The 8,101-nt window shown below is 46.7% G+C and overlaps 17 non-coding genes across 17 annotated transcripts; all 17 read right to left on the reverse strand.

The window, feature by feature from the left end:
• Window positions 1-37: 37 nt before the first annotated feature.
• On the reverse strand, window positions 38-149 carry LOC124853354. The gene has a single exon (XR_007033697.1). It is a non-coding gene; the product is annotated as a U5 spliceosomal RNA (small nuclear RNA).
• Window positions 150-645: 496 nt separating this feature from the next.
• On the reverse strand, window positions 646-832 carry LOC124852674. Its single transcript, XR_007033097.1, has one exon. It is a non-coding gene; the product is annotated as a U2 spliceosomal RNA (small nuclear RNA).
• Window positions 833-1,010: 178 nt separating this feature from the next.
• Window positions 1,011-1,123, reverse strand: LOC124853226. Its single transcript, XR_007033569.1, has one exon. It is a non-coding gene; the product is annotated as a U5 spliceosomal RNA (small nuclear RNA).
• Window positions 1,124-1,612: 489 nt separating this feature from the next.
• LOC124853553 lies at window positions 1,613-1,802 on the reverse strand. The gene has a single exon (XR_007033895.1). It is a non-coding gene; the product is annotated as a U2 spliceosomal RNA (small nuclear RNA).
• A 178-nt stretch (window positions 1,803-1,980) lies between these two features.
• On the reverse strand, window positions 1,981-2,091 carry LOC124853585. The gene has a single exon (XR_007033925.1). It is a non-coding gene; the product is annotated as a U5 spliceosomal RNA (small nuclear RNA).
• A 492-nt stretch (window positions 2,092-2,583) lies between these two features.
• On the reverse strand, window positions 2,584-2,771 carry LOC124854200. Its single transcript, XR_007034446.1, has one exon. It is a non-coding gene; the product is annotated as a U2 spliceosomal RNA (small nuclear RNA).
• Window positions 2,772-2,949: 178 nt separating this feature from the next.
• On the reverse strand, window positions 2,950-3,063 carry LOC124853365. Its single transcript, XR_007033708.1, has one exon. It is a non-coding gene; the product is annotated as a U5 spliceosomal RNA (small nuclear RNA).
• A 491-nt stretch (window positions 3,064-3,554) lies between these two features.
• Window positions 3,555-3,744, reverse strand: LOC124853574. The gene has a single exon (XR_007033915.1). It is a non-coding gene; the product is annotated as a U2 spliceosomal RNA (small nuclear RNA).
• A 176-nt stretch (window positions 3,745-3,920) lies between these two features.
• LOC124853357 lies at window positions 3,921-4,033 on the reverse strand. The gene has a single exon (XR_007033700.1). It is a non-coding gene; the product is annotated as a U5 spliceosomal RNA (small nuclear RNA).
• Window positions 4,034-4,530: 497 nt separating this feature from the next.
• On the reverse strand, window positions 4,531-4,720 carry LOC124854132. Its single transcript, XR_007034381.1, has one exon. It is a non-coding gene; the product is annotated as a U2 spliceosomal RNA (small nuclear RNA).
• A 178-nt stretch (window positions 4,721-4,898) lies between these two features.
• LOC124853227 lies at window positions 4,899-5,011 on the reverse strand. Its single transcript, XR_007033570.1, has one exon. It is a non-coding gene; the product is annotated as a U5 spliceosomal RNA (small nuclear RNA).
• Window positions 5,012-5,504: 493 nt separating this feature from the next.
• LOC124853973 lies at window positions 5,505-5,694 on the reverse strand. The gene has a single exon (XR_007034278.1). It is a non-coding gene; the product is annotated as a U2 spliceosomal RNA (small nuclear RNA).
• A 176-nt stretch (window positions 5,695-5,870) lies between these two features.
• LOC124853502 lies at window positions 5,871-5,982 on the reverse strand. Its single transcript, XR_007033844.1, has one exon. It is a non-coding gene; the product is annotated as a U5 spliceosomal RNA (small nuclear RNA).
• Window positions 5,983-6,478: 496 nt separating this feature from the next.
• LOC124852779 lies at window positions 6,479-6,669 on the reverse strand. Its single transcript, XR_007033202.1, has one exon. It is a non-coding gene; the product is annotated as a U2 spliceosomal RNA (small nuclear RNA).
• Window positions 6,670-6,847: 178 nt separating this feature from the next.
• On the reverse strand, window positions 6,848-6,959 carry LOC124853336. The gene has a single exon (XR_007033679.1). It is a non-coding gene; the product is annotated as a U5 spliceosomal RNA (small nuclear RNA).
• A 494-nt stretch (window positions 6,960-7,453) lies between these two features.
• On the reverse strand, window positions 7,454-7,643 carry LOC124854095. The gene has a single exon (XR_007034344.1). It is a non-coding gene; the product is annotated as a U2 spliceosomal RNA (small nuclear RNA).
• A 169-nt stretch (window positions 7,644-7,812) lies between these two features.
• On the reverse strand, window positions 7,813-7,926 carry LOC124853250. The gene has a single exon (XR_007033593.1). It is a non-coding gene; the product is annotated as a U5 spliceosomal RNA (small nuclear RNA).
• Window positions 7,927-8,101: the final 175 nt, after the last annotated feature.

Below are 8,101 nucleotides of genomic sequence, written 5' to 3' on the forward strand. Positions count from 1 at the left end.
TAGACAGCTCTTTGACTTTTCACAATTTCATAAGGCTCAGCCATACAGCAAAGCCTGCCAAAATATATTCAACTCATGTTTGTTCCTTTCCACGGAAGTCTTTAGTAAAAGGCGAAAGACTTGTGCGTTATGAAGAGAAACCAGAGTCAGCATGGCCCTCTGTTGAGAGCAGCAGAGGAGCCCTCTCGGTCACAGTCACCACCTTCACGGTAGGCCTCTTTGCTTTCCGCATGTCAGATCCCAGTATGCAACATTCCCAACCCGCCCCATCTGCCAACCAAAATTATACACGTCTTTATTACCTCCTGCCCTGACTACTGTGATTGGCTTTTAAGCCTGCCTAAGCAATACATCCCTGAACCACTTACATTCGCTCCAAAATGCTGACTCTGGTTTCTCACCAAGTCTCCCAGAAGGTCTTGAGTGAAAGCAAGTTTCCATTCTTGACAAACGCTTCTAACTCAATTTGGAATCCAGTTCAAGCTCATTGTGACCCTGCATGGTCACGCCACTAAGCAGTGAGCCATCAGAGCGGTTTCACACACTTGTGTGTGCCAGGCCGTTACCTCAGTTTCATTGAGCCAGTGTAGAATTCACTTTGATACGCGACAATTGTTTGAGTGTTTGGTTTTCTACAAGGTAAGAACAGAGTGCACGCTCCCAGCGGCACTGCAATGCTAGGTCGATGCGTGAGAGAAAGGAGCAAGCCCAAATTTCTGCCCTCATGCCAAAATCTGCTTAATATGTAGTCCTCATATAGAGGACATATCAGATATTAAACTGATAAGAACAGATACTACACTTGATCTTAGCCAAAAGGCCGAGAAGCTATAAGCCCCAAGTGTTGATGTCCACGCCAAGCTCTTGGCACAAATCTCACTTGTTGTGGTACCCTGTTCGTAGGTGTGCATAACAATGGCTGCTGCTTATCACCTCCGCCCAAGCTCTCCTTTGTGGCGCTTGATTTCTGACCTAGACAGCTCTTTGACTTTTCACAATTTCATAAGGCTCAGCCATACAGCAAAGCCTGCCAAAAATATATTCAACTCATGTTTGTTCCTCTCCACGGAAGTCTTTAGTAAAAGGCGAAAGACTTGTGCGTTATGAAGAGAAACCAGAGTCAGCATGGCCCTCTGTTGAGAGCAGCAGAGGAGCCTCTCGGTCACAGTCACCACCTTCACGGTAGGCCTCTCTTTGCTTTCCGCATGTCAGATCCCAGTATGCAACATTCCCAACCCGCCCCATCTGCCAACCAAAATTATACACGCCTTTATTACCTCCTGCCCTGACTACTGTGATTGGCTTTAAGCCTGCCTAAGCAATACATCCTGAACCACTTACATTCGCTCCAAAATGCTGACTCTGGTTTCTCACCAAGTCTCCCAGAAGGTCTTGAGGAAAGCAAGTTTCCATTCTGACAAACGCTTCTAACTCAATTTGAATCCAGTTCAAGCTCATTGTGACCTCTGCATGGTCACGTCACTAAGCAGTGAGCCATCAGAGCGGTTTCACACTTGTGTGTGCAGGCCGTTACCTCAGTTTCATTGAGCCAGTGTAGAATTCACTTTGATACGCGACAATTGTTTGAGTGTTTGGTTTTCACAAGGTAAGAACAGAGTGCACCGCTCCCAGCGGCACTGCAATGCTAGGTCGATGCGTGGAGAGAAAGGAGCAAGCTCCAAATTCTGCCCTCATGCCAAAAATCTGCTTAATATGTAGTCCTCATATAGAGGACATATCAGATATTAAACTGATAAGAACAGATACTACACTTGATCTTAGCCAAAAGGCCGAGAAGCGATAAGCCTCAAGTGTTGGATGTCCACGCCAAGCTCTTGGCACAAATCTCACTTGTTGTGGTACCCTGCTCGTAGGTGTGCATAACAATGGCTGCTGCTTATCACCTCCGCCTAAGCTCTCCTTTGTGGCGCTTGATTTCTGACCTAGACAGCTCTTTGACTTTCACAATTTCATAAGGCTCAGCCATACAGCAAAGCCTGCCAAAATATATTCAACTCATGTTTGTTCTTTCCACGGAAGTCTTTAGTAAAAGGCGAAAGACTTGTGCGTTATGAAGAGAAACCAGAGTCAGCATGGCCCTCTGTTGGAGAGCAGCAGAGGAGCCTCTCGGTCACAGTCACCACCTTCACGGTAGGCCTCTTTGCTTTCCGCATGTCAGATCCCAGTATGCAACATTCCAACCCGCCCCATCTGCCAACCAAAATTATACACGTCTTTATTACCTCCTGCCCTGACTACTGTGATTGGCTTTTTGCTCATAAGCAATACATCCCTGAACCACTTACATTCGCTCCAAATGCTGACTCTGGTTTCTCACCAAGTCTCCCAGAAGGTCTTGAGTGAAAGAAGTTTCATTCTTGACAAACGCTCTAACTCAATTTGGAATCCAGTTCAAGCTCATTGTGACCCCGTGCATGGTCACGACACTAAGCAGTGAGCCATCAGAGCGGTTTCAAGGCACACTTGTGTGTGCCAGGCCTTACCTCAGTTTCATTGAGCCAGTGTAGAATTCACTTTTGATACCGACAATTGTTTGAGTGTTTGGTTTTCTACAAGGTAAGAACAGAGTGCACCGCTCCCAGCGGCACTGCAATGCTAGGTCGATGCGTGAGAAAGGAGCAAGCTCCAAATTTCTGCCCCTCATGCCAAAATCTGCTTAATATGTAGTCCTCATATAGAGGACATATCAGATATTAAACTGATAAGAACAGATACTACACTTGATCTTAGCCAAAAGGCCGAGAAGCGATAAGCCCCAAGTGTTGGATGTCCACGCCTGCTCTTGGCACAAATCTCACTTGTTGTGGTACCCCGTTCGTAGGTGTGCATAACAATGGCTGCTGCTTATCACCTCCGCCCAAGCTCTCCTTTGTGGCGCTTGATTTCTGACCTAGACAGCTCTTTGACTTTTCACAATTTCATAAGGCTCAGCCATACAGCAAAGCCTGCCAAAAATATATTCAACTCATGTTTGTTCCTCTCCACGGAAGTCTTTAGTAAAAGGCGAAAGACTTGTAGCGTTATGAAGAGAAACCAGAGTCAGCATGGCCCTCTGTTGAGAGCAGCAGAGGAGCCTCTCGGTCACAGTCACCACCTTCACGGTAGGCCTCTCTTTGCTTTCCCATGTCAGATCCCAGTATGCAACATTCCCAACCCGCCCCATCTGCCAACCAAAATTATACACGCTTTTATTACCTCCTGCCCTGACTACTGTGATTGGCTTTAAGCCTGCCTAAGCAATACATCCCTGAACCACTTACATTCGCTCCAAAATGCTGACTCTGGTTTCTCACCAAGTCTCCCAGAAGGTCTTGAGTGAAAGCAAGTTTCATTCTGACAAACGCTTCTAACTCAATTTGGAATCCAGTTCAAGCTCATTGTGACCCTGCATGGTCACGCTACTAAGCAGTGAGCCATCAGAGCGGTTTCACAACTTGTGTGTGCCAGGCCGTACCTCAGTTTCATTGAGCCAGTGTAGAATTCACTTTGATACGCGACAATTGTTTGAGTGTTTGGTTTTCTACAAGGTAAGAACAGAGTGCACCGCTCCCAGCGGCACTGCAATGCTAGGTCGATGCGTGGAGAGAAAGGAGCAAGCTCCAAATTTCTGCCCTCATGCCAAAAATCTGCTTAATATGTAGTCCTCATATAGAGGACATATCAGATATTAAACTGATAAGAACAGATACTACACTTGATCTTAGCCAAAAGGCCAGAAGCGATAAGCCCCAAGTGTTGGATGTCCACGCCAAGCTCTTGGCACAAATCTCACTTGTTGTGGTACCCCGCTCGTAGGTGTGCATAACAATGGCTGCTGCTTATCACCTCCGCCCAAGCCTTCCTTTGTGGCGCTTGATTTCTGACCTAGACAGCCTTTTGACTTTTCACAATTTCATAAGGCTCAGCCATACAGCAAAGCCTCAAAAATATATTCAACTCATGTTTGTTCCTCTCCACGGAAGTCTTTAGTAAAAGCGAAAGACTTGTGCGTTATGAAGAGAAACCAGAGTCAGCATGGCCCTCTGTTGGAGAGCAGCAGAGGAGCCTCTCGTCACAGTCACCACCTTCACGGTAGGCTTCTTTGCTTTCCGCATGTCAGATCCCCAGTATGCAACATTCCCAACCCGCCCCCATCTGCCAACCAAAATTATACACGTCTTTATTACCTCCTGCCCTGACTACTGTGATTGGCTTTAAGCCTGCCTAAGCAATACATCCCTGAACCACTTACATTCGCTCCAAAATGCTGACTCTGGTTTCTCACCAAGTCTCCCAGAAGGTCTTGAGGAAAGCAAGTTTCCATTCTTGACAAACGCTTCTAACTCAATTTGGAATCCAGTTCAAGCTCATTGTGACCCTGCATGGTCACGCCACTAAGCAGTGAGCCATCAGAGGGGGTTTCACACACTTGTGTGTGCCAGGCCGTTACCTCAGTTTCATTGAGCCAGTGTAGAATTCACTTTGATACGCGACAATTGTTTGAGTGTTTGGTTTTCTCACAAGGTAAGAACAGAGTGCAACGTGCCCAGCGGCACTGCAATGCTAGGTCGATGCGTGAGAGAAAGGAGCAAGCTCCAAATTTCTGCCCTCATGCCAAAAATCTGCTTAATATGTAGTCCTCATATAGAGGACATATCAGATATTAAACTGATAAGAACAGATACTACACTTGATCTTAGCCAAAAGGCCGAGAAGCGATAAGCCCCAAGTGTTGGATGTCCACGCCAAGCTCTTGGCACAAATCTCACTTGTTGTGGTACCCCGTGCGTAGGTGTGCATAACAATGGCTGCTGCTTATCACCTCCGCCCAAGCTCTCCTTTTGGCGCTTGATTTCTGACCTAGACAGCTCTTTGACTTTTCACACTTTCATAAGGCTCAGCCATACAGCAAAGCCTGCCAAAAATATATTCAACTCATGTTTGTTCCTCTCCACGGAAGTCTTTAGTAAAAGGCGAAAGACTTGTGCGTTATGAAGAGAAACCAGAGTCAGCATGGCCCTCTGTTGGAGAGCAGCAGAGCCTCCTCGGTCACAGTCACCACCTTCACGGTAGGCCTCTTGCTTTCCGCATGTCAGATCCCAGTATGCAACATTCCCAACCCGCCCCCATCTGCCAACCAAAATTATACACGTCTTATTACCTCCTGCCCTGACTACTGTGATTGGCTTTAAGCCTGCCTAAGCAATACATCCCTGAACCACTTACATTCGCTCCAAAATGCTGACTCTGGTTTCTCACCAAGTCTCCCAGAAGGTCTTGAGTGAAAGCAAGTTTCCATTCTGACAAACGCTTCTAACTCAATTTGGAATCCAGTTCAAGCTCATTGTGACCCTGCATGGTCACGTCACTAAGCAGTGAGCCATCAGAGCGGTTTCACACACTTGTGTGTGCCAGGTCACATTACCTCAGTTTCATTGAGCCAGTGTAGAATTCACTTTGATACGCGACAATTGTTTGAGTGTTTGGTTTTCTACAAGGTAAGAACAGAGTGCACCGCTCCCAGCGGCACTGCAATGCTAGGTCGATGCGTGAGAGAAAGGAGCAAGCTCCAAATTACTGCCCTCATGCCAAAAATCTGCTTAATATGTAGTCCTCATATAGAGGACATATCAGATATTAAACTGATAAGAACAGATACTACACTTGATCTTAGCCAAAAGGCCGAGAAGCGATAAGCCCCAAGTGTTGGATGTCCACGCCAAGCTCTTGGCACAAATCTCACTTGTTGTGGTACCCCTCGTAGGTGTGCATAACAATGGCTGCTGCTTATCACCTCCGCCCAAGCTCTCCTTTGTGGCGCTTGATTTCTGACCTAGACAGCTCTTTGACTTTTCACACTTCATAAGGCTCAGCCATACAGCAAAGCCTGCCAAAATATATTCAACTCATGTTTGTTCCTTTCCACGGAAGTCTTTAGTAAAAGGCGAAAGACTTGTAGGCTATGAAGAGAAACCAGAGTCAGCATGGCCTCTGTTGAGAGCAGCAGAGGAGCCTCTCGGTCACAGTCACCACCTTCACGGTAGGCCTCTCTTTGCTTTCCTGCATGTCAGATCCCAGTATGCAACATTCCCAACCCGCCCCATCTGCCAACCAAAATTATACACGTCTTTATTACCTCCTGCCCTGACTACTGTGATTGGCTTTTAAGCCTGCCTAAGCAATACATCCCTGAACCACTTACATTCGCTCCAAAATGCTGACTCTGGTTTCTCACCAAGTCTCCCAGAAGGTCTTGAGTGAAAGCAAGTTTCCATTCTTGACAAACGCTTCTAACTCAATTTGGAATCCAGTTCAAGCTCATTGTGACTCTGCATGGTCACGCCACTAAGCAGTGAGCCATCAGAGCGGTTTCACACACTTGTGTGTGCCAGGTCGTACCTCAGTTTCATTGAGCCAGTGTAGAATTCACTTTGATACGCGACAATTGTTTGAGTGTTTGGTTTTCTACAAGGTAAGAACAGAGTGCACCGTGCCCAGCGGCACTGCAATGCTAGGTCGATGCGTGGAGAGAAAGGAGCAAGCTCCAAATTTCTGCCCTCATGCCAAAAATCTGCTTAATATGTAGTCCTCATATAGAGGACATATCAGATATTAAACTGATAAGAACAGATACTACACTTGATCTTAGCCAAAAGGCCGAGAAGCGATAAGCCCCAAGTGTTGGATGTCCACGCCAAGCTCTTGGCACAAATCTCACTTGTTGTGGTACCCCGCTCGTAGGTGTGCATAACAATGGCTGCTGCTTATCACCTCCGCCCAAGCTCTCCTTTGTGGCGTTTGATTTCTGACCTAGACAGCTCTTTGACTTTCACAACCTCATAAGGCTCAGCCATACAGCAAAGCCTGCCAAAATATATTCAACTCATGTTTGTTCCTCTCCACGGAAGTCTTTAGTAAAAGGCGAAAGACTTTTGCGTTATGAAGAGAAACCAGAGTCAGCATGGCCCTCTGTTGGAGAGCAGCAGAGGAGCCTCGGTCACAGTCACCACCTTCACGGTAGGCCTCTCTTTGCTTTCCGCATGTCAGATCCCAGTATGCAACATTCTAACCCGCCCCATCTGCCAACCAAAATTATACACGTCTTTATTACCTCCTGCCCTGACTACTGTGATTGGCTTTAAGCCTGCCTAAGCAATACATCCCTGAACCACTTACATCTGCTCCAAAATGCTGACTCTGGTTTCTCACCAAGTCTCCCAGAAGGTCTTGAGGAAAGCAAGTTTCCATTCTTGACAAACGCTTCTAACTCAATTTGGAATCCAGTTCAAGCTCATTGTGACCCTGCATGGTCACGCCACTAAACAGTGAGCCATCAGAGCGGTTTCACACACTTGTGTGTGCCAGGCCGTTACCTCAGTTTCATTGAGCCAGTGTAGAATTCACTTTTGATACGCGACAATTGTTTGAGTGTTTGGTTTTCTACAAGGTAAGAACAGAGTGCACCGCTCCCAGCGGCACTGCAATGCTAGGTCGATGCGTGGAGAGAAAGGAGCAAGCTCCAAATTTCTGCCCTCATGCCAAAATCTGCTTAATATGTAGTCCTCATATAGAGGACATATCAGATATTAAACTGATAAGAACAGATACTACACTTGATCTTAGCCAAAAGGCCGAGAAGCGATAAGCCCCAAGTGTTGGATGTCCACGCAAGCTCTTGGCACAAATCTCACTTGTTGTGGTACCCCGTCTAGGTGTGCATAACAATGGCTGCTGCTTATCACCTCCGCCCAAGCCTCCTTTGTGGCGCTTGATTTCTGACCTAGACAGCTCTTTGACTTTCACACTCATAAGGCTCAGCCATACAGCAAAGCCTCAAAAATATATTCAACTCATGTTTGTTCCTCTCCACGGAAGTCTTTAGTAAAAGGCGAAAGACTTGTGAGTTATGAAGAGAAACCAGAGTCAGCATGGCCTCTGTTGAGAGCAGCAGAGGAGCCTTCGGTCACAGTCACCACCTTCACGGTAGGCCTCTCTTGCTTTCCGCATGTCAGATCCCAGTATGCAACATTCCAACCCGCCCCATCTGCCAACCAAAATTATACACGCCTTTATTACCTCCTGCCCTGACTACTGTGATTGG

This window comes from Hippoglossus stenolepis, chromosome 10 (assembly GCF_022539355.2).
Source record: "Hippoglossus stenolepis isolate QCI-W04-F060 chromosome 10, HSTE1.2, whole genome shotgun sequence".
In the NCBI taxonomy this organism is placed as follows: domain Eukaryota; kingdom Metazoa; phylum Chordata; class Actinopteri; order Pleuronectiformes; family Pleuronectidae; genus Hippoglossus; species Hippoglossus stenolepis.